The 21,242-nt window shown below is 33.7% G+C and overlaps 2 long non-coding RNA genes across 2 annotated transcripts; both read right to left on the reverse strand.

Annotated features, from left to right (window-relative positions):
- Positions 1–6,491: 6,491 nt before the first annotated feature.
- Positions 6,492–6,961, reverse strand: LOC149546677 (uncharacterized). Its single transcript, XR_016354364.1, has 2 exons — positions 6,909–6,961; positions 6,492–6,793 (listed from the first exon to the last, which is right to left on the reverse strand). It is a non-coding gene; the product is annotated as an uncharacterized LOC149546677 (long non-coding RNA).
- A 172-nt stretch (positions 6,962–7,133) lies between these two features.
- Positions 7,134–7,964, reverse strand: LOC149546678 (uncharacterized). Its single transcript, XR_016354365.1, has 3 exons — positions 7,852–7,964; positions 7,594–7,749; positions 7,134–7,483 (listed from the first exon to the last, which is right to left on the reverse strand). It is a non-coding gene; the product is annotated as an uncharacterized LOC149546678 (long non-coding RNA).
- Positions 7,965–21,242: the final 13,278 nt, after the last annotated feature.

Below are 21,242 nucleotides of genomic sequence, written 5' to 3' on the forward strand. Positions count from 1 at the left end.
ATTATCACTTATACAAAAGTGATCTACTCCTTTTTAATGACTCGTTCTTCAAGTGTACTCTCAACACAATAAAAATCTAATTGTGCATCTCCATAGAAAACATGTACCATAATAGTGACCTACTTTGAAAAAAAATAATCTAGTTGAATTTCTTTTTTATGAATAGAGGAGTAATTCCCTACAAAATCAATGACTGATACAATCACTCCAAGTGGGAAATTAACTCTTAAAGTTTTTAATTGTTGTGCTTTCCACTTTGCAAAAAATGTGTGACGAATATAAGTTAAATCAAATTCTTAAATCTATCCATAAATGTTACAATAGGTAACTCCTCTTCAACATATTCCAACCTCTATCTATCTCCCCAACTTTGTTTCATTCTTCACATACTTGTAACTTTTGCAATTCACCATTTTTAGTACATCAATATATTAAATTTTAAAAGGAAATAGAGTCAATTCACCACATGTTTTACATAATCCTTTGATCCAATTTATTTGAACAATTGGATCATCTATTTTTTTCACATGGATGATATAAACTCACTTCGCCTACTAGGAGGAGCTACGTGAAAATCATGTGTCTTCTATAAACTTTTGAAATAACTTATAGTGGAGATCAAATTCAATATGATGACAACAACAACATATTTCAAAGAATTTTTTTGACCTCACAAAGTATGGCTTCAATATTTCAAACAATTTTTTCCCAATTTTTCATTAGGATGTTCACTAAAAAAAACACATATATCTCATGTTGTGTTGTGTCCAACCAATGTTTTGTGTGATTTTCATATTGACCAAATGCAATCCTATGCCTAATCACATCTCAAATATTTGGTAAAGGATGAGTTTTATCAATCCAAAATGATATGACTAAATTTTTAAATCCCTCATCAATCCTATCAGAAAGAGGTCCTCTACACACGATTTCCCAATTGCCTTCCATAGTACTGTCATCAATGATTGATCTTCTCCTAACATATTATATCATTATTTTCCTAATAAAACCAATTTCAAATGAAATTGAAGATATTTATTTATTTTTGGTCATATTCTTATTTACAATAGACATCAACGCCACTTTTATTTCCATTGACTTCTCTTTAGTTCAAGACTTCTTTCTTATGTTTCTTAAACCTTGTTTAACAATTTCAATCACATCAGTTTGCATGTTAGAAAATATTCTCTTCTTTGATGTTGTATCTACACCTAAAAATTTCATTGGCTCCTGCAACTTCTTTTGTGTATGGAAAAGTGAAAGAAACAAAGTTTTTTCAAGTGTTTCAATGTTATCAAATTTACTCTTTATTTCTCTTATCTTCTTATTCATTGAACTTTTCTTAGATAGATGTAAGGGTTGAACAATATCTGTGCTACGATTATATTTGTTTGTTACTCTACCAATCTTCATGATATTAATACTATGTTTGAAATATGTAGTGTTTAAATGATTAAGGTTTATGGTGGAAGTCATTGACAATTTTTTTCTTGACGAATGTAGATCATGATCCCTTTATTTATTTAATACCCTTATCTATGACTGTGCTAATCTATTATTGCGAGGTGATTATGTTTTACATAGGATTTTATCTTTTATGTTGCAAATGTTTTAGGGTTCACATTCTTTTTTCTTTGACATAATGTATTCCTAATTAACTAATGGGTTGGGAAATCCTTTATCCATGTAGTTCTTGGCTCATTCAAGGTCTAAATTGTTATAATTAATTAACTCCTGATATGGATGGGTCACTCTTTGCATGATTTAATTAATTTTCAAAAAATACTTTATGAATTTCATATGTTGCAAATTTTTATTTCTTCATATAATAATTATCTTTGATGATTTAATTCTATTCCGTTGGGTACTAAGGAGTTGGTTTGGGTCATTTTTCATAATAGCTCCTAAACATGCATCCACTTGTCATTTCGATTAATTGCAACTCTCTTGTATTTAAAATTTTACCAAATAATTTCTAGTCGATAAAGGAAGATTTGAACCTTTGAAATTTCCAACCACTTACTTTATCTCTTAAGATAACATTCACATTCACATGAAAAACTCTGCCAATTACATAATGAGTGATCTTCTAGATTTGTAATTTTATCAATTAGGGTCAAAATAATTCCTCCCAATTTGAAATGAAAATAAGTCAATGTGAATGATGTCATGAAAGTTCATTGACTTCAAGGTCCAATGTTAGGTCATATTGTCTAATTTTGCTCTGTCTTATTATTAAATCCAAGGCACACTTATACCCATTTTCCTATTATCTTTCACTTGAATGAAAATAACTATAACCATTTCCTAAACATTATTAGGAATATATGTCATCCATTACTCATGTTTCAATAGATTTCTACACTTTATTTCATAATTCCCATCTTGGGACAAATGACATAATTCTTGGATATTTTAAAATCATCTCATTTCAAGCCTTGGTATGTGACAGTTTCCTAGTTTAAATAACTAACTTTTATAGAGGTTTATTAACCTCTTAATTATTTAACCTCGATGATTAGGCAACACTAGTTAAGAATAATCTCCAAAACATGTGTTTTAGGTCTTAAGCTTAAACTATTTTAGTTTTGGAGGTTAAGGTTTGGTGTTCAAGATGTATGATTGAGGAGGTTTTTTAAAATCCTTTTTAGGTAATGAGGTTTAAGAATGGAAGAAAAAATGCATGCTTCAAATCCCATCTCTTAACTTCTTAATATTTTATAGGTTAATTTTTATTATTATCAAAAATATGTTTGTTGAGGGCCTTTACTAACCTATAATAGTTTGGGACTAAGGTGTCAAATTTCAAAAAATTGAAATGATGGACAAAGCTTGAGATGATTTGGAGACACCACGGTCATAGAGTCATTAAAACTATGTGATAAATTAGAAGATCTTTCAAGACTTTAATTTATATGCCCCTTCACATATTGGACCTGAACTTTTGAAATCTACATATGGTAAATACCAAGGAAATAACTAGTTCTATCTAGGGAGAAGGATTGCAAAGGATGCAGGATGAATCTAGAGGTAGGGGAAGGCATTTCTTTTTAAATTGGGCTATATAGTCACTCAAAGAGGAAACATTAAAAGGTTCTAGTAGAGAAAAAGACAAGCCAAAAATAGGGCACACACAACAAAAACTCTTAACTAGAATATGTACATGGAGGGTGTCCCTATGTTGTAGAGACTCCATGTATACTCATGCAATCCATTCTATGATAGAGAAAAATATATTTCACGGTGTATCAACAAGTGAAAATTTTTATGTATATGTGGCGTCATTGCTACTCTTGCTTCTTTAATGATTCTTTTGGTATTTTTAGTATGTACCATTTCTTCAGGAAGGTTCACATATTCAATAACCAAGCCTCCCAAAAAACCTTTTTCTATAGAATCAAGTCTGCTTCCTATTGCATATCATGGATGACATCATTTAAAAGAGCTGAAGTAATAATCTTCCAAGATTTTGAATTCAATTGTTATCTTCTTTTCTATTTGAAAAGCACTCTACTTGGATTTATGATGATAACTAATCATGGAAATTTTGACTAACCTTTGATACTAGGAATTCTTTCTCTTCTATTGGTATGGTTGAGTTTGCATCTTCTATGAAATTATTCCAATTTGGATAATCATCCCTATCCAACTAGATTTCCTCATAATGTATTTCTTCTTTTTCCCTTATTTAAACACACATTAGATCATATTCATAAGAAGAAGAAAATACTCTTTCCATATTGGAGTACATATCCTTTGATAAGACCACTTGATAAGGAGCATTAACTTGAGCTTGGTAATCATGTGAAGAGAGTTCTCTACAAAACAACATCATCATAAAATCCTTTTTCGTCACATGTTTTAATCATCTCATCATGACATATTTCTCCAAGGCCTAATTCATTTATGATGGAAGATTTTGTTTTAGTGTTTCTTTTTTATTACTGTAAATAAGATAATAAAGTATAACTTATCAAATTGGGTCCACTCACATTTCCATATCCTACCATTTGACCATCTGTTTGATCCTTTCCAAGAGTAGAATAAAAGATAACTCTTTCTCCTTTGATAAAAACATCATCTAGACAAGTTCTAACAATGAAGAGGATTCCTCAAGAACTAGTATACAAGATCATTAGAACTAAACTCTTTCTATCCATATTTTCCCATGACCAAATCATAATGCATTTGTTTATGTCTTGAATCTTTTGTGGGGTAAGATACACTTCTTTATTTTTATTAGCCTCTTGTAAGTATTGTAGCACAAGATGATATGCTTCTATTATTTTAACAATGTTAGAAGAAAATGTCTTATTAGATGTTTGTGTCTCATTCAAAATTTGTTCATGACTAGAAGAAAAGGTTTGAAAGGATTATTCACTACTGAGAAACATATTTTCTAAACTATCAGGAGAAATGCTTTCCTGTGATTGATCAATAATAATTTCTTCAACCTTCATATGATCATCATGAATCTCATCTCTTAGTGACACATTATCCAACATATCCTTTCCTCTTATTATTAAACAAGGAATAATTTTACCTAAAATTCTTCCTACTAAGATGATTGATATACCTAAACACAAAAAGGAACATATTCAATATCTTATAGCCCTTCATTTCACATATATCACAAATATCATGATTCTTTTGGTAATGAATGTCAAGACTTACATTACAAAACTAAATAACATATTGATAATTCTCTAAATTTTATATCGTATCACAATGAGTTTATTTCAATAAGATTGTTTTCATTTATTTCTCCAAACCATTTAACATTTTTATCCTATTGATTTGGAGGTTATTTTTATTGATTTCACCTCTAAAATACCCTATTTATTTATTATTATGTTAACTTGATTAAATTTGAGTTGATATTCTATGATAGAAAATTAAAAGTACATGAGCATATATAAGTTTAAAAAGTTGAAATAAAAGTACATGATGTTAGATAACTAAGAGAGATATTTAGTACATCGTCAACACCAAATATCCTCCACCTTAATACCAAATACCCTCCCCCTCAACACTAAGAGGGGTATTTATGATGCACTAAATAGCCTTCCCCTTAACACCAAATAAATATTGTTAAAATGGAAACTACAATAATTATATTTCATATATGTGAAGTGCAAACTATTGTGTTTAGAGGCTCTATGAAATGAGAGTGATGGAGTTAGATACTCAATCTATCAGTGACATGTATAGGATTACCATCATTAGGGTTGTTGATGAGAGTTTTCTTAACTTTAGTTTTACCTGACATACAAATAGTGACATTGTTAGCTTTTTTTTCTCTTGCTTAGCTCTTGCATGTATTGACGAATGGGATATCATCCACCTTTTTTGTAACCTTGATTCCCTTCCCAATAAAGTATTGGTTTCTAATCTATCTCTCCCTATTCAATGAATACATTGAGCCTAGTGTGGATTTTTTACTTAGCAAGCTGGACTTTTCAATGCTAAATTTTAATAGGTATAGCCAAGAGAAGAGGGCCTTTGTTCTCTCCCTCATAGTCAGCATTTGGAAGTTGATGAACTTTATAGCAATTATATCAAGGTGTTTTGGAAAACAAAAGAGTTTTTTTCTAAGGCAAGATCAAAACATCTGCACTATGTTATTTTGTCCTTGTGGTCTATGATACATTTGGAATTACAAAAGGTTTTCAAAGCCTCCTTGTTTTCTTCATGTTCTATTATGCTATGGTTATAGTATCTTTAAGGGATCTAGATTTTGTTCTATGTAGGTTATATTCCTTTATGGATTTTTGTCCTTTCTCCATTGTAATATGCAGGGTTCACCCCATTTTGGTAGGATCTAACCTGCTCATCAATTTTGTTCCTCTCAATGAGCTTAGTACACTAATTCTCCAATCCATACATATTGTACATTACTGAAATATTATATGAAATAGAAATATACGGTTCAAATGATATCTATTTTCCTCTATGTTTTCTTGAAACAATGGTGATCTTTAGTATCATAAATATACCCATTATGAATTTGCACCAAAAGATTAATATTTTGGATCTAAGTTATAATTGTGTATCACTATCTATTAAGAGTTCAATCTAATCGATGCAATTCTAATGGCCAAGATTATTCACTAAATAAAGTTTAGATTAACGATTTCCTATTATTCATTCCTTTAAAAGAAGACCATAATTACATTGACACATCTTGGGTCCTTGAAAACTAAACTTTTAGCGATATTCTTTCTCCCATTAGTAACATTCCTGTTGATCTTTCATGTCTCATACTTGGTCATTATTTTGAATCTTTATCATTAATAAGACATTGCCTAAGTTCTATTAGATTTCATCCACACAAATTGTTTTCAACTATTTTGAAAAATAACATAAATATCTTAACTATATTTGATAATATCCACACAATTGACAAACCTAGCTAGACAACTTGATAAGATTAATCTTCATAGATACATTAAATATAACATATATTATGGTTCCACTCATACACATAAACATAACATGGGAAGGTGCACACTATAGCACTTATTTATAATAGTGACCATAAAAGGACCCAACAATTTACTTAGACAAGATGCTTAAAATTATAGAACATCTTAACAACACTGTGAATGGCAGTGAACATCATCGATTTGCTCGAATCTGAGCCCAAGCAGGGGCTACAATCGAAGAAGTCATCTAGGTTCACAATATCGTGAGGTTCTTCTGTAGGCACCGTGAAATGATAGGTATGATTTGCAGTACAATAACAATCATTGACAGTCAAACTCACCTCGTATGTTTCCCCTGCAGTCAATGGCTAAAAAACAAACAAAAGTGTGCAATGAGTATAAAGTTCTACGACAACTCAAGTTTTGCGTTATGAGAAACCAAAACAATAGAAATACTCTCTCGCACAAAATTAATATACATACCACTGTGAGAGCCCAAACATTGTCACCGGTTAGCGTCATGTTCGGAGCATTATCAATGTTTCCATTGCCTAATACGGAAGCGTTTCCTACAACCTTCAACACTCCACTGGCCACGGACTGCTCAACAACAAATGTCACCTCCACCTTAGCTGTTGGGGGTGGGCTAGGTGGTGGTGGACTAGATGGCGGTGGGCTTGGGCTTGGTGGTGGTGGGCTTGGGCTAGGTGGGGGTGGGCTTGGACTTGGTGGAGGAGGGCTTGGGCTGGGTGGTGGTGGGCTCGGGCTAGGTGGGGGTGGGCTTGGACTTGGTGGTGTTGGACTAGGTGGCGGTGGGCTTGGGCTTGGTGGTGGTGGGCTTGGGCTAGGTGGTGGTGGACTAGGCGGTGGAGGGCTTGGGCTGGGTGGTGGTGGGCTCGGGCTTGGAGGGGGTGGGCTTGGAGTTAAGCAAGAGCTACAATGGAAGTAGCCGGTCAAATTTACAGGGTTATTGATTTCATCTTGCAAGTCAAGAATGTAGGGCTCATGTGAGCTACATGTGCAGTTGTCAACTCCTAAATTCAGTACGTACGCTTCTCCTACAGCAAGCATCTATGTAAATATTGAACAAGAAGAGATCGTTAGGTGAGCTATAGATATAATATTCTATGAGGTGAAGAATAGATTAGGAGGAAACAAACAAACGTACCACAGTGAGATTCCAAACATCATCGTACTCCTTCGTCATGATCGTAGCATCAAAAATGATCCCATTGCCCAATTCGGAACTGGTTCCCACAATCTTCAGCACGCTTCCCTCTTCTACAGGTTGCTCAACTATAAAGATCACCTCCTCATCTTTTCCCTGCAAACACAAACGAACAACATATTTTCTTGTTGGGATTACGATCACAAGACTATCTATTATAATCCAAATGGAAGGAGACAGTTCAAATTTCGTATATACCCAAGAGAAGTCAGTAAGAATGCCGAGCAGCAAGACAAATACGAGCGTCGAGCCAAACCTTTTCGGAAAGGCAGCCATGAAAGCAATCAGAAATTGATTTGGGAAATTTTTAAGGGGTGATGAGGTTTATATAGATAGATGGGATGCCAGGTCTGTCTATGAACCACGTTATAATTCACCAGAAGCCGCAAGAAAGAGACAAGGAGCAATTTAAAATACATGCTCTCGTAAATAAATATATATTCACCTATATGTTCTCAAGTTATGTACACTACGTCTCTTCCGATTCACGTAGTTTTAACTGTCCTGGTAGATATGGCTGAATACTTCGTTCTAGATTCGAATGACATAACGATTTCACACTCCTTTTTAGCTTTTAGAACGATTTATAATAATATTTTGGGGAAGGTGTTCCGTCATTATCACCTCACCCATGAAAAATGTTCTCAATTAATATCACATGAATATCTAGGTTCTTAGTTTGTTGATGTTAAGCTACAATTTTATACATGTTTGTATGTATGTGTGTCTATATATATGTGTGTGTGTGTGCGTGAGCGCACGAGCATTTGTGTAAATATATATACATGTATATACTAACATATATATACATATATACATATATATGTCTATATGTATACATATATACATATATACATATATATTTATATATGTGTATATGTATACATATATATATATACATATATTGGTATGTGTAGGATCATGGTAAACTAAACTATGCTCTTAAGTGGCAATGGAGAATCAACACATCAAGGTTTTGCCAACTTGATGTATAATTCTCAACTTGTCCTGAAATTTCTATCAAAAAGTGTTGGAAATAACAATGGGAAACTAAATAATAAGAGGGGGGCAGTGAATCAACATTTCAAAACTTTAACTATTAAAAGGTTCACCATACATCCATCTCATCATATAGAATGTAAACTAAAATAGCTAATTACATCAAAACATGCAAAGCATAAAGTAAATGTAACACATGACACAAGATATTTGGTTACTCAGAAACCCTCCAATGAGAACGTAAAATTGGCGTGGGGATGACACCTACAAATCTTTACCGCTATAGTTTTAAAGTGTATCCAATTAAGGTTACAATGTTTAATCATAAATCTATCCTATGAAAGTTTTTCCCTTTAAAGGTTTACAAAGACTATTAAATCTTATCTTGTTAACAAATTTCAACAGCATGCTAAAAGTGAAAAATTAGAGGACTTTAACTCACAATAATGTAAGAACTCTATTAAAGGATTTGCAAAAGCTGGTTAAGACTACTTTGTTAAGAGATTTTCTCTATATCACCTGTTCAAATGATCCAACACCATGATCCTTTGGTTAGTACTCTTCTTCTAGATATCAGATCTTCTCTTTCCAAGTGTATCTTTGATCCTCCCAATCAGATATGTCTCCTCTATTCTTCTCTGTTATGTTCTCTCTATTTGATTCTGCAATTCAGATCACTTCCATAACCTCCATACTCACCAGGAATGCTCTCTCTGCACTTATCATTTGTGCTTCTCCTTCCATACACACATACAAGATTTCTAGGATTTTCCGTCCTTAAGAAGACTTAGGTAGAGTAGGGTTAGGTAGGAATCCACGATTGTGATTCATCCATTTTTCTACTTAATACATCCTTTTTTCTGATTGGTTACATGCACAACATATGGATTTTGAATATACCTCCATATGTCTTTTAGAATCATTAAACAATCCTTTAGTTAGCCAAAAATAGTTTATGTAGAAGTTTGTGCAATTACAAACAACTATGTCCAAAACCACTTACTCGACACTTGAAAGCTTTGATGTGCAACATTTACCATATCCTTAATGCTGTCACTTGGCTAATGAATGACTCAACATCCATTTTTTTACTCATCACCTAAATCATTCAATATGTATGACTTGCTCGGCACTTGAGTGACATAGCATATACAATCTTCTCGGCACATACTGGTGCTCGACACTAACTATGTATATTGTTTGACATACATTATTTTGCAACTTATGCTCAACATACACTACTCACTCGACATGCACTAAGTTTTGTGAAGTGATGAATTAAGTGTGCTATCACTCATTTGTCAAAAAAAAAATGAGATAAAAAATTATCCCCCTTTGGCATGAGTGGGAAAAACACTTTGTTTGCATATATAACTTAACTATGAGCATAACTCAGATAATATGTATACATTATTCAATCACAATACAAAATTTCAATTTTTTTAGAATTTTACAAAACTAATGACTTAATTTTTCATAAGTTATTTCATCAAAACTTCGTATGTACACACACACATATACATATATTATTATGTGTAGGATCTTAATGAACTAAACTATGCCCTTAAGTGGCAATGAAAAATCAACAAATCAGGGTTATGTCAACTTGATGTATAATTTTCTACTTGTTATGAATTTTCTATCAAAAAGTGTTGGAAATAACAATGTGAAACTAAATAGCAAGAAGGGGGTAGTGAATCGACATTTAAAAACTTTAACTATTAAAGGATTCACCATACATCCATCTCATCATATAGCATGTCAGCTAAAAGTGCTAACTACATCAAAACATGCAAAGAATAAAGTATATGTAACACATGACACAAGATATTTGGTTACCCAAAGACCTTCCAATGAGAAGGTAAAATTGGGGTAGGGATGACATCAACAAATCTTCACTAATGCAGTTGTAAAATGTATTCAATTAATGTTACAATGTTTTATCATAAACTATGATCTATCTTATGAAAGTTTTTCCTGGTTAAAGACTTACAAAGACTATTAAATCTTACCTTGTTAAATGCTTTCAACACCCTGCTAAAAGTGTGCCTTGTTAGAGGACTTTAACTCACAATAATGTAAGCACCCTATTAAGAATATTTTGTTAAGAGATTTTCTCTGTACCACTTGTTCAAATGATCAAAAACCACGATCCTTTAGTTAGTACTCTTCTACTAGATATCGAATCTCCTCTTTCAAAGTATATCCTTGATCTTCCTGATCGGGTATGTCTCCTCTGTCCTTCTCTATTCTGTTCTCTCTATTTGATTCTACAATTCACATCACTACTATAACCACCATAATCACCGTGAATGCTCTCTCTACACTTATCATTCAAACTTCTCCTTACATACACACATGTAAGCTTTCTAAGGTTTCTCCTCCTTAAGAAGAGCTAGGTAGACTAGTCTTAGGTAAGAATCTATGATTATCATTCATCCATTTTTCTGCTTAATACATCCTTTTTTCTTGATTGGTTACATGCATAGCATAGGGATTCTCAATATACCTTCATATATATCTTTTAGAATCATAAAATAATTCTTAAGTTAGCCAAAATATAGTTTTCATAGAAGTTTGTGCCATTACAAACAACTATGTCGAAAACTGCTTACTCAATACTTGAAAGCTCTGATGCTCAACATTCACTATATCCTCAATGCTGTGACTTAGTTAATGAATGACAGAGAATCCATTATTTTACTCATCAACTAAATCACTCAACATGTATGACATGCACCTACAACAATCATCTTTTACGTCTCTAATTTCCTCAAGAACTTGATCAGTTGGCTTCTTACTTTTCAACCCACAGATTACTTTCGATATTTGGGTGTTTTGTTTGACAAAATCTTCAATTTTATTTTGCAAAATATGAAAAGATCTATATTTGGGGAAAATGAATTTATTCATAGATTTTTTCATCATTTCCTTGTCAAAGGTTGGCATTACTTTTGCTAATGTAGTGTCCCTTATCTATCTTTCTATTGTCAAACTATATTGCAACTTCTACTCAAGTCCATCATGTAGACGCTTTGGTAATAAAATGGAAATTTTGATTGGTGTGGTCTTAAATATAGCCATCATTTCATAAATTGATTCTTCCAGCTTATTCTAATCATTTTTCCTAACTTATCAGATACAACATGTACAAAGCTAAACAAATCTGCATTATTCTTGATATTATCGAAAAAGTTATCTATATCTGAGGGATTGTGGCTTACCACTTGAAGTTGACTTATGTCATCTAATTCTATCCTCTCCTCATTTGACTTGGCTAGAGCAATATATTTTCTTCTTATTATCTCCTTCTTCTCTATCCCAGTCTCCTCTATTATAGTGATAGCTCTTTTTATTAATCTCATATTGGTTTTGACAAGTGAGTGTCTATAACCTTAAGTCATTTACTTATTTCATGTTAAACAAGTAACATATGCTAAGAACCACATATAAGTTAGAGCATGCCGAGTCACTCATACACTGAGTCACTCATGTGCTGAGCAGAAAGTATGTGCTGAGTGATTTAGGAGTTGAGTAAGCAATGCATGTCAAGTCATTCAGATTTTTAGTTACAAAATTAAAGTCATAGCATGTGGTCAGCATCTGAGACTTCAAATGTCGAGTAACATAGTTTTTTCATAGTTTTTTGTATTGGAGCAAAGGACTATTTTAACTATTTTTGGGACAACTTAAAGATTAAATAACGATATTTTAGTGATAAGAATGAAACTTAAGTTGGATGGAATTCCTATATATTACATTTAGCCAACCAGGTAAAGGGAAAATAATAGAACCCTACCTGAAGAGATCATAAATCTTAAGATAGAACAAGAAACACAAGCCATATTAGTATGTGAGGTAACCGAATAGAAAAAGAAAGTTTTGGAAGACAAAGTCACGATTGAAGATGACAAAAGAGTTTTGACTAGTAGACTAGAAGAAAAATTATTAGAGGTAACTAGGATTACTCATATGCAATTCGAAACTTTGAGTCAAATGATGAATGAAAACAACGAATCAAGTCATGATTGCTAATCATGAAATAAATAGTAAAGACATTGAGATCACAACATTGAAGTTGCAGAATGAATAGTTGATTAATGATCTGAAAAGGGAAAAGGAGTTTGCTGAAACTTTTAATAAACCAAATGAAGCTATCAAGTACTTTGAATAATTGATGAGATCTCCTAGATCTAATAATGATACATCTAGACTGGGATATAGAAGTACTAAGGAAGGAGAGTCATCCAAAAGTGTTGAAGAAAGAATTAACAAAGGTAAGAACTCAGAACCTCCTTGATAATTATGGTAAGAAAGGACATACTGCCAATGTGTGTAGGAGCAAGACTATAAATTAGAATGTTAAGCAAAAGGGCATGGGCCACTACCATAAGTGCAACAAAAAAGGTCATCAGGCACATGAATGCAAAACCAAGACCATGCATAGTCAAATATTTGAAGGATATTGTTATAACTATTAGAAGTATGGTCACATAGCTTTTGAGTGTACATCCAAATTCATGTGGTCATCAAAGAAGAAAGCAAAGGTAAAGAACAATGAAAAATTTCATAACTGGTATTATAATACAAGGTACATTTGTCACTACTATCAAGAGTATGGACATGATCTTGAGAACTATATTAGAACACACTTTAGAAGTGACTAAAAAAGGTGGTTGAGTCAAAACACATATTTTAGCTCTTTGAAGACTAGTCACCTTAGTCAATACTATCTAACAAGGTCGAAGGCACAAAGTCGCCAGTTAAACAAAGGCAAAGGCAAGGTAGATATTGAAAATTTCAAAGATGAGATGAACAAGACATGGAAGAAAAAGGAGGATTGCAACACATCAAGAGTAGGTGGAATCACTTCACCCAATGGATCAGGTGATCACACCTCATCAAACTAAGTAATCAAGAGGTATGTAGGACTGATATTTAAAAGATATATCATAATTCAATTCCAAGGATCTAGTTCTAAAAAGATTACATATGCATGACTAAAGATGCAAAGTGTTATTAGAAATCAAGTAAATTTTTTAATGTATTGTTAGCATTTTCATGTTACTACCAAGCATGAAAATATTCTTATGGTTTCCGAATGAAATTTTAGTTAATGCCAAACTAACAAAATTAATTACTTGAGGCTGAACTTGTAATGGTTGCCAAGTGAATGGAAAGACACATGGATGCAGAGTGAGCCAAAAATTAGTTAATGTTGAGCTCATAGTTGTGTAAGCACTTAACATTAATTATAATATTCTAAGGGCTATTTGATTGATTTCTACTCATTTAGCATCATTTGAAATCTAGAAAGAAGATTAAGAGTAAAAGGAAATCAGGAGAAATTTATTTGAGCATTTGCCAAATATTTGAATGATTGTTCGACACCATTTTGTCAAGATTTGTAAGGTAGTTACCATGTGCTGAATTACACAATTTTAAATTTTGTAAACCCTAGATTTATGTGATGGAATCTAGTTCTTTGAAATGAAAAGGGTAGAGGGAAAAGAGGTCTTAAATGTTTAGTTAACTAGTAATGAAATTAAACAACCTATTTTCAAGGCTATTCTAGATATAGTGTATAAACAGGATCCCTCTAGTGCATTGGTTACATGCACAGCATATGGGTTCTCAATATACCTCCATATGTCTTTTAGAATTGTAAAAAAATCCTTTAGTTAGGGAAAAATAGTTTATGTAGAAGTTTGTGTCATTACAAACAACTATGTCCAAAACTACTTACTTAACACTTGAAAGCTCTGATGTGCAACATTTACTATATCCTCAATGTTGTTACTCCGCTAATGAATGAGTTAGCGTCCATTTTTTTACTCATCATCTAAATCACTCAACATGTATGACTTGCTTGCCACTTGAATGACTCAGCACATACAATCTTCTTTTCATATACTGGTGCTTAGCACTAACTATATATATTGTTTCACATACATTATTTTGTAACTTATGCTTGACATACACTACTCACTTGACATCCACTAAGTTTTGTGACGTGATGAATTAAGTGTGTTATCACTCATTCGTCAAAACCAAAATGAGATAAAAAAATATCCACCTTTGACATGAGTGGGAAAAACACATTGTCATGCATATATAACTTAACTATGAGCATAACTCAGATAATATGTATACATTATTCAATCACAATACAAAATTTAAATTTTTTTTGAATTTTGCAAAATTGATGACTTAACTATCATAGGTTATTTCATCAAAACTTCATATGTATGTATGTATGTATGTATCTATATGTACATACAATGTGAAGCTAAATACTGAGAATGGGGTGGTGAATCAACATTTCAAAGCTCTAACTATTAAAGCCAAGCTAAGAAAATCAATTAGTTGAGGCTTGTAATGGTTGTCGAGTGAATGGAAAGACATGTGGATGACAAGTGAGCCAAAAATTAGTTGATGCTGAGCTCAAATTTGTGTAAGAACTTAGCATTAATTATAGTATTCTGTGGGCTATTTGTTTGATTTCTACTCATTTCACATCATTTGAAACCTAGAAAGAAGATGAAAAGCGAAAGGCAATCTGCAGAACTTTATCTATGCATTTACAGGATATTTGAATGACTATTCAACACCATTTCATTAGGATTTGTAAGCTAGTTACCATTTACCAAGTTACAAAATTTCAGATTTTGCAAACCCTAGACTTATGTGATGGCATCTAGTTCTTTGAAAGGGAAAGGTGTAGAGGGAAAATAGGTCTTAAATGATTAGTTAATTAGTAATGAGGTTAAACAAAGGCTATTCTAGATATAGTATATAAGCAAGATCCCTCTAGTGCATTGTCTATGATACCACCACGAGTATTAATGATACAAGATGTCAAGAATTGTTATAATTACAAGATTGGAAGCATAGGTGAGATGGAAATTAGAGAACAATATGGAAGATTATGTGAAAATGGAGTATTGAAGGAATAATACAACATTGTTGAGAAGAAATGGTTAACTCATGCCCTAGATTTTCCAAATATCTTCAAAACTAAGTGGATTAAGATTGTTTTGAGTACAATTCATGACAAATCAGTATGGTTAGAGAATGGGCTGGTTAAAATTATAAAGAAAATAGTTCATAGGGTAACATGGTATTTAACCCTAGATCGGCCAAATACTGTGAGAAGTGAGTCAAATGAATTTATTGAAAAGAACATAGGAGCCATATGGAACAAAAGGGATATGACCATTGATACAATCACAAATCCCATGATAGCTTTTGCAGTGAACATAATATCACAAAATTTTTATCAATCATGTAGATTAAATAGTGTACCTTTCATTGCAATGGACATGGGCTATAAAATTGTGAAAAAAGATCATACTTATGATCTAGTTGAGTTTTAGTTGTAGCAATCAATTGAAAACCTAAGAGCAATAAGGAAAACAAAGAGTGCTCAATGTAAATTTGGATCTATTTTGGTATGTATTTTCTTCTGTGTGCAGAATAGATTTCCTACATTTGGCAAGGTTGCATTGAAGACAAATAGATAAATTGGAGTTTGGATAGGAGAATTCATTGAAAAATTAGGTAAAAAGTTTGAGCCAGCAATGACTAGTTATTTGAATATTTTAAACAATCCATGAAGAAGAGATTAAGGATAACAGTCTCACTAGTGGAGAAAAATTATGATGATATTTTCTTTCTAGTTGATACTGATCATACATATATTCAAGCAACAATTCCTAGAGTGAGATGGATAAGGCCTTTAGGTTATGAGATAAACATTGATGAGGCCTTCTTAATAATCATAACATTAGTTTCTCAAGAAGTGGACAACGAAGCTAAAGCATTTGGTAACTATGAATTGGCCAAATAAAAAATCAATATGGAGTTGAAGATTGCCAATGTAATTAGGAAAAATAAAAAATTGGTGAAGAAACTGAAAGATAAATTTTGTGAAGGAGTCGAGAGAGAAGAAGAAGAAGAAGAAGAAGAAGACACACAAGCTCAAGCACCATTGGCACAAAGACGAGAATATAGAAATTGTAGAAGGTTCTAAGGAAGAATAAGTCAAGGAAGCACCTACTCCTACTAACAAGAAGAAAAGAAAGGCAAAGAAACCTACAAGTACAACACAAAAGAAGGTTACAAAACTAAGTTATCCCAAACCAACAACACCTACCAAAAGGGCTAGTACAAGAGTCATTGCTTAAAAGGATAAAGAGCTAGCCAAGCCTAAAGAGCATAAAGGTGGAGCACATAAAATATCAAGAAGAAAGTATATTTTTTAGGCTGAATCTAATGAGGAGAAGACTTTGTTTGATGAGGCCAAGAAATTCCAAGTTGTGAGTCATAGTCCCTCCTTAAACCTAGATAATTAATGTGAGAATAATAGAAACAATGGTGATTTTTAGGTTTCTCTCAATTGAATTTGATAAATTTGGAAAGATGGATAGAAACCAAGTAGAAAAGGAAATACATGACATGATATCTACTTTTAAGAAGGTTCCTGCAAAAATTGCCAACTCCATACCTAAGAGTTTATACGATAGAGTTGAGAAGAAATGACATTATTGTATAGACCTAGAGAAGCAGATTAGGGAAACAATGCTCACTCATGTTATGCCTGAACTTAGCAAGGCACAAATATCTCAAGCCATAAAGAAATATTTTGTGAGATTTGTTCCTAAGTATGGGGAATTTAGCATACTACAGAACAACATAGAGGATGTTGTAAAGAAGACCAAACAAATGTGGAAGATTACATATGGACTAGCCACAACTAAAGATGATGAAGAGGATAAAAATAAAGAAAGCACTGATATGAATATTGATGATCAGGCAATAATGAAGGAAGAGTAGCAACTAGATTAGAGTGTACAAGATACAAAAATGTCGAGTGCCATCCCTCCATATGTAATAAGTGTAAATAATGAAACTGTCATAGTAAAGGATGTTTCTGATTATATTGATCAGAATGTCAATACACTAACTGAGGAATATTTGAAAATATTATTTGTCCAATCCACACTACAGGCCAAATTATGTGGCAAACATGTATTGGTAATTGTTGATGAAATTCAGAAGTTAGAATCTATGACTGCAGAGGAGGAAGTGAAAATGCAAGACACGCCTAAAATCATTCCTCAAGTCACAAATGTACAACATTCACCACACTTAGTTGTATATGAAAGGAAGGAGACAACAAGATGCACTATAAGTACACACATGGAAAGCATTCTAGTCTTAGAAAATGTTCAAGAGCCTTAAAAAGGCAATGTTGAGATAGTTGGAGAAGATAAGATGGAAACACTAGTCAATGATGAGACACTTGGTCAAATGGGTTAGGTAGATGTACCAGTACCTCTAGTATAGTTAAAGGTGCAATTGAAGTCAAAGAGGCCAAAAAGGACAAGCTTGAAGAGACAAATGTGACACCTAAGCCAAAGGAGCTAGAAGCAATTCAAGCATTGGTAACATTACCAGAATCATGAACTCTGTCTAGTAAAACTCCTCCAAGGCCAAGCATAGATGCAACAATATTTCAATTCTTAGTGCCAATTCCTAGCTCTTCTAAGGTAGAAGAGGTAATAACTTGTGGAGATATTAGCCAAGATGAATAAATTTGATTGCCTAAGTTTTATTATGCAACAATAACAATTGAGTAGATGGGTATACATCAAGAGGCCCTTGCAAGAAAGAAACATCAAAAACTTCTTGGAAGGGAGCATAGAAGCAAGCTTTAATTAAGATCAAAGTCATTTTCCTAGATGCATTTAGTCTGCCTACTCTAGATGAAACAAAGCCAATCATTGAATAACTAACCAACATAATGGAAAGAGTAAGTGATACAAACCCAAACACTAATGCCAAATTATTAGAATGCTATTAGAAGAAGTTTCAAAACAAAATGAAAGAGAAGATATGTAGGGATATAGCACTAACACAAGTTTCTTTGCAAACTAAGATAGAAACTGTGAAGAAGGTACTAGATAAGGAATCACATCCTAAGCTTGGAAATTTTAATGTAGTTATGCAGAGCCAAATTACCCATGACTCTAGCTCAAAGTGAGAAACATTTTAGAACCCTATTACAAACCTAAAGTTAGTTAGCAACACTACAAGAAGATGAAGCCAAAATAAGGGCTAAACTAAACAACATCTAGTCTACATTGACTCCTCACATGGAGATTTTACACAAGGATATAGGTTATGTAGAAACACTGATGAAGAAAGACCCCAATCTTTCTACATTAGATGGATTAGTACATGTTGTGGTGTCCACAACACATGCCCCATTTCACAATAGGAATGGGGACCGCCAACTTTTTTCGACTACTAGACTCATAGTTCGAGAATCAGGAGAAGAAATTTTAGAGTAAAAAAATATATTAAAAAAAAAATCTACTAGTGCATGCGCATCGAGGTGCAGCATGCTTGCAAAAGGGATAGAGGGTTATAAAAACCCTCCCTCCCCTTCTTCCTTACTCATTTTTTGACCAAGGAGCAAGGAGGGAGAGGTAAAACACTTCCCCCCATTTTTATTCCAACACTGCACGCCCAGATGTGTGCATGTACGCTGCCCCATGCCCTGCTGTGATGCAGCTTGCTGTGCCCTTTTGGGTGCGCACTGCTACAACCATGCTCAAGCAGTGCAGCACCCGCACATCCCTTTTGGAGCGTGTGTCCATAGAGGAAGCACCTAGATGCACCCCTTTTGGGGTACCTACATGGCACCATTGTGGTACCCATGCCTAGCTAAACCTATTTTGGGGGGTGTGCGCGGTGCCGTCGCGGTGCCCATGCTAGGTCGTGCCTCTTTGGGGGTGCTAGTCATGCCCCTTTTGAAGCATGCACGTGGATGCCCTTGCTACCATGGGTGGTGTGCTCACTCCCTAAATTTTTCTTTAAAATAAAATGAAATATATTTATAAAAACAAAAAAACAAAAGTAAATAAGTCCCTAAGGGGGGGACTTTTTTTTTTAACATTTTTTTTCGGTATCTAATAATTAATCACGATCTTTTTTCCATGACACACAGGTAATATAATCAGATGTTGTCCACATTTCGATCAGCAACAAAATCAGTTGTGTACAAGTTCCAAGGCGTAACCCCAAAATTTTGTCAAGTCAACAAGAAGAGGGAGAAATTCTAGAGACATTTATTCATCTGGTGCATGAAGAGCCCATTTGTCCTATGGTTCCACAGAAGAAAAAGAGGATCAATGTTAGAATGAACAAGAGGCAAAGAGTTCGTAAAAGATTAGTGCCTAATCCCTTTATTCCTGAAACCATTCCCAAGGAAGAATTAGATGAAGGGGAAACAGAGTCAGATGAAGAGGAGGAGCAAGTGCCTCTACAAAGGAGAACTTGACTGGCCAAAGTGATAGAGCGTCACAAATACCCCACCCCCCACCCAAGTTGAAATGATAGAACTCTCTTCTTTAGAAGATGAAGTATAGTGATGGGTGAATGAGCAAAGGGAGCTAGGTGATGATGTTCTCTCCATCCAAGATTTTGATTTCATGCCAGTGGGTACATAATTGGTTGGAGATAAGATTAGAGATACTCCTACAAGTGAACTTCAACAGCAAGATTGGATGCAGATCCTACCCAAGAAACAAGGTCCTCATCTCACTCCCCCAATTTAACCTCAGGTTATGATGGTAGATAAGGTTTCAGTGACACCTCCACCTCTGAGTTCAGAAGAATATGTTTAGAAGGAATCGTCATTACAAGGAGAACTAGAGCCAAGGGTTACTAATGAGCCATCAAAAGAGGCACGAGTAGTAGAATGTATACAAAAACCTTCTCAGGAAGTTGAGGATCAAACTATGGGATCTACAAAAACTGAGACTATAGAAGAAGAACCCTCACAACAAGAGACTCCAAGCAAGAGTGATAGAGGGAAGGAGGTAGTTGAAAAAATCTCTTCATCATCCAGAGCTAAGGTTATAGAAAGACATATCCCAAGATGGTTTTGGAAAGAAATAATGAGAAGTGTTAAACATCAATTCCTTACTTCAGAGGATGATATTTGTGACATTACAGAGATTTTGAACAAGCCTGACTCTCCCTTACATGATGCAACGCCATTTGCATTATTACTACTACTCAGAACCAAGACTTATTTGCACAAGTGGCTCACCCTCCAAAAGGTATAGCTGAAGAAGCTATTAGCCTTTAGGACTATCAAGTGAAAGATATTATGTTAGGAAAGCCTACATGGGATACTTCCGGACAGATGATGACTATGGGAGTAAGGGAGGTTCTTAGCCATATGGAACAGGATGAGATTGAAATCAAAACACTTCGAAGGAAAGTTGGGATCTTAAAAGGATATTTAGCTAAAGTTATTGGTCCTCTTGATTCTGAATGCCTTGAGGAGACTTTGAATAGCATTCTAAGAGAAGGGGAAGTTGTACGAATCAATCCATTTTTGAGAGCTTGTCACGTTTGGCAAGACATCCTTGAGGATAAGGGTGTTACTATAATCATAGGAAGTTTGAAGTTATTGCATGCTATACAAGAGAATGTTGATAAGATCATGGCAATTTTGAGGTAGAACTTCAGCATTATGGATGAGGTACGGGTATGGAGCATGGATTTACAAACTC

This window comes from Cupressus sempervirens, chromosome 7, assembly GCF_028749045.1.
Source record: "Cupressus sempervirens isolate cs-2001-9-10 chromosome 7, ASM2874904v1, whole genome shotgun sequence".
NCBI classification, from domain to species: Eukaryota; Viridiplantae; Streptophyta; class Pinopsida; order Cupressales; family Cupressaceae; genus Cupressus; species Cupressus sempervirens.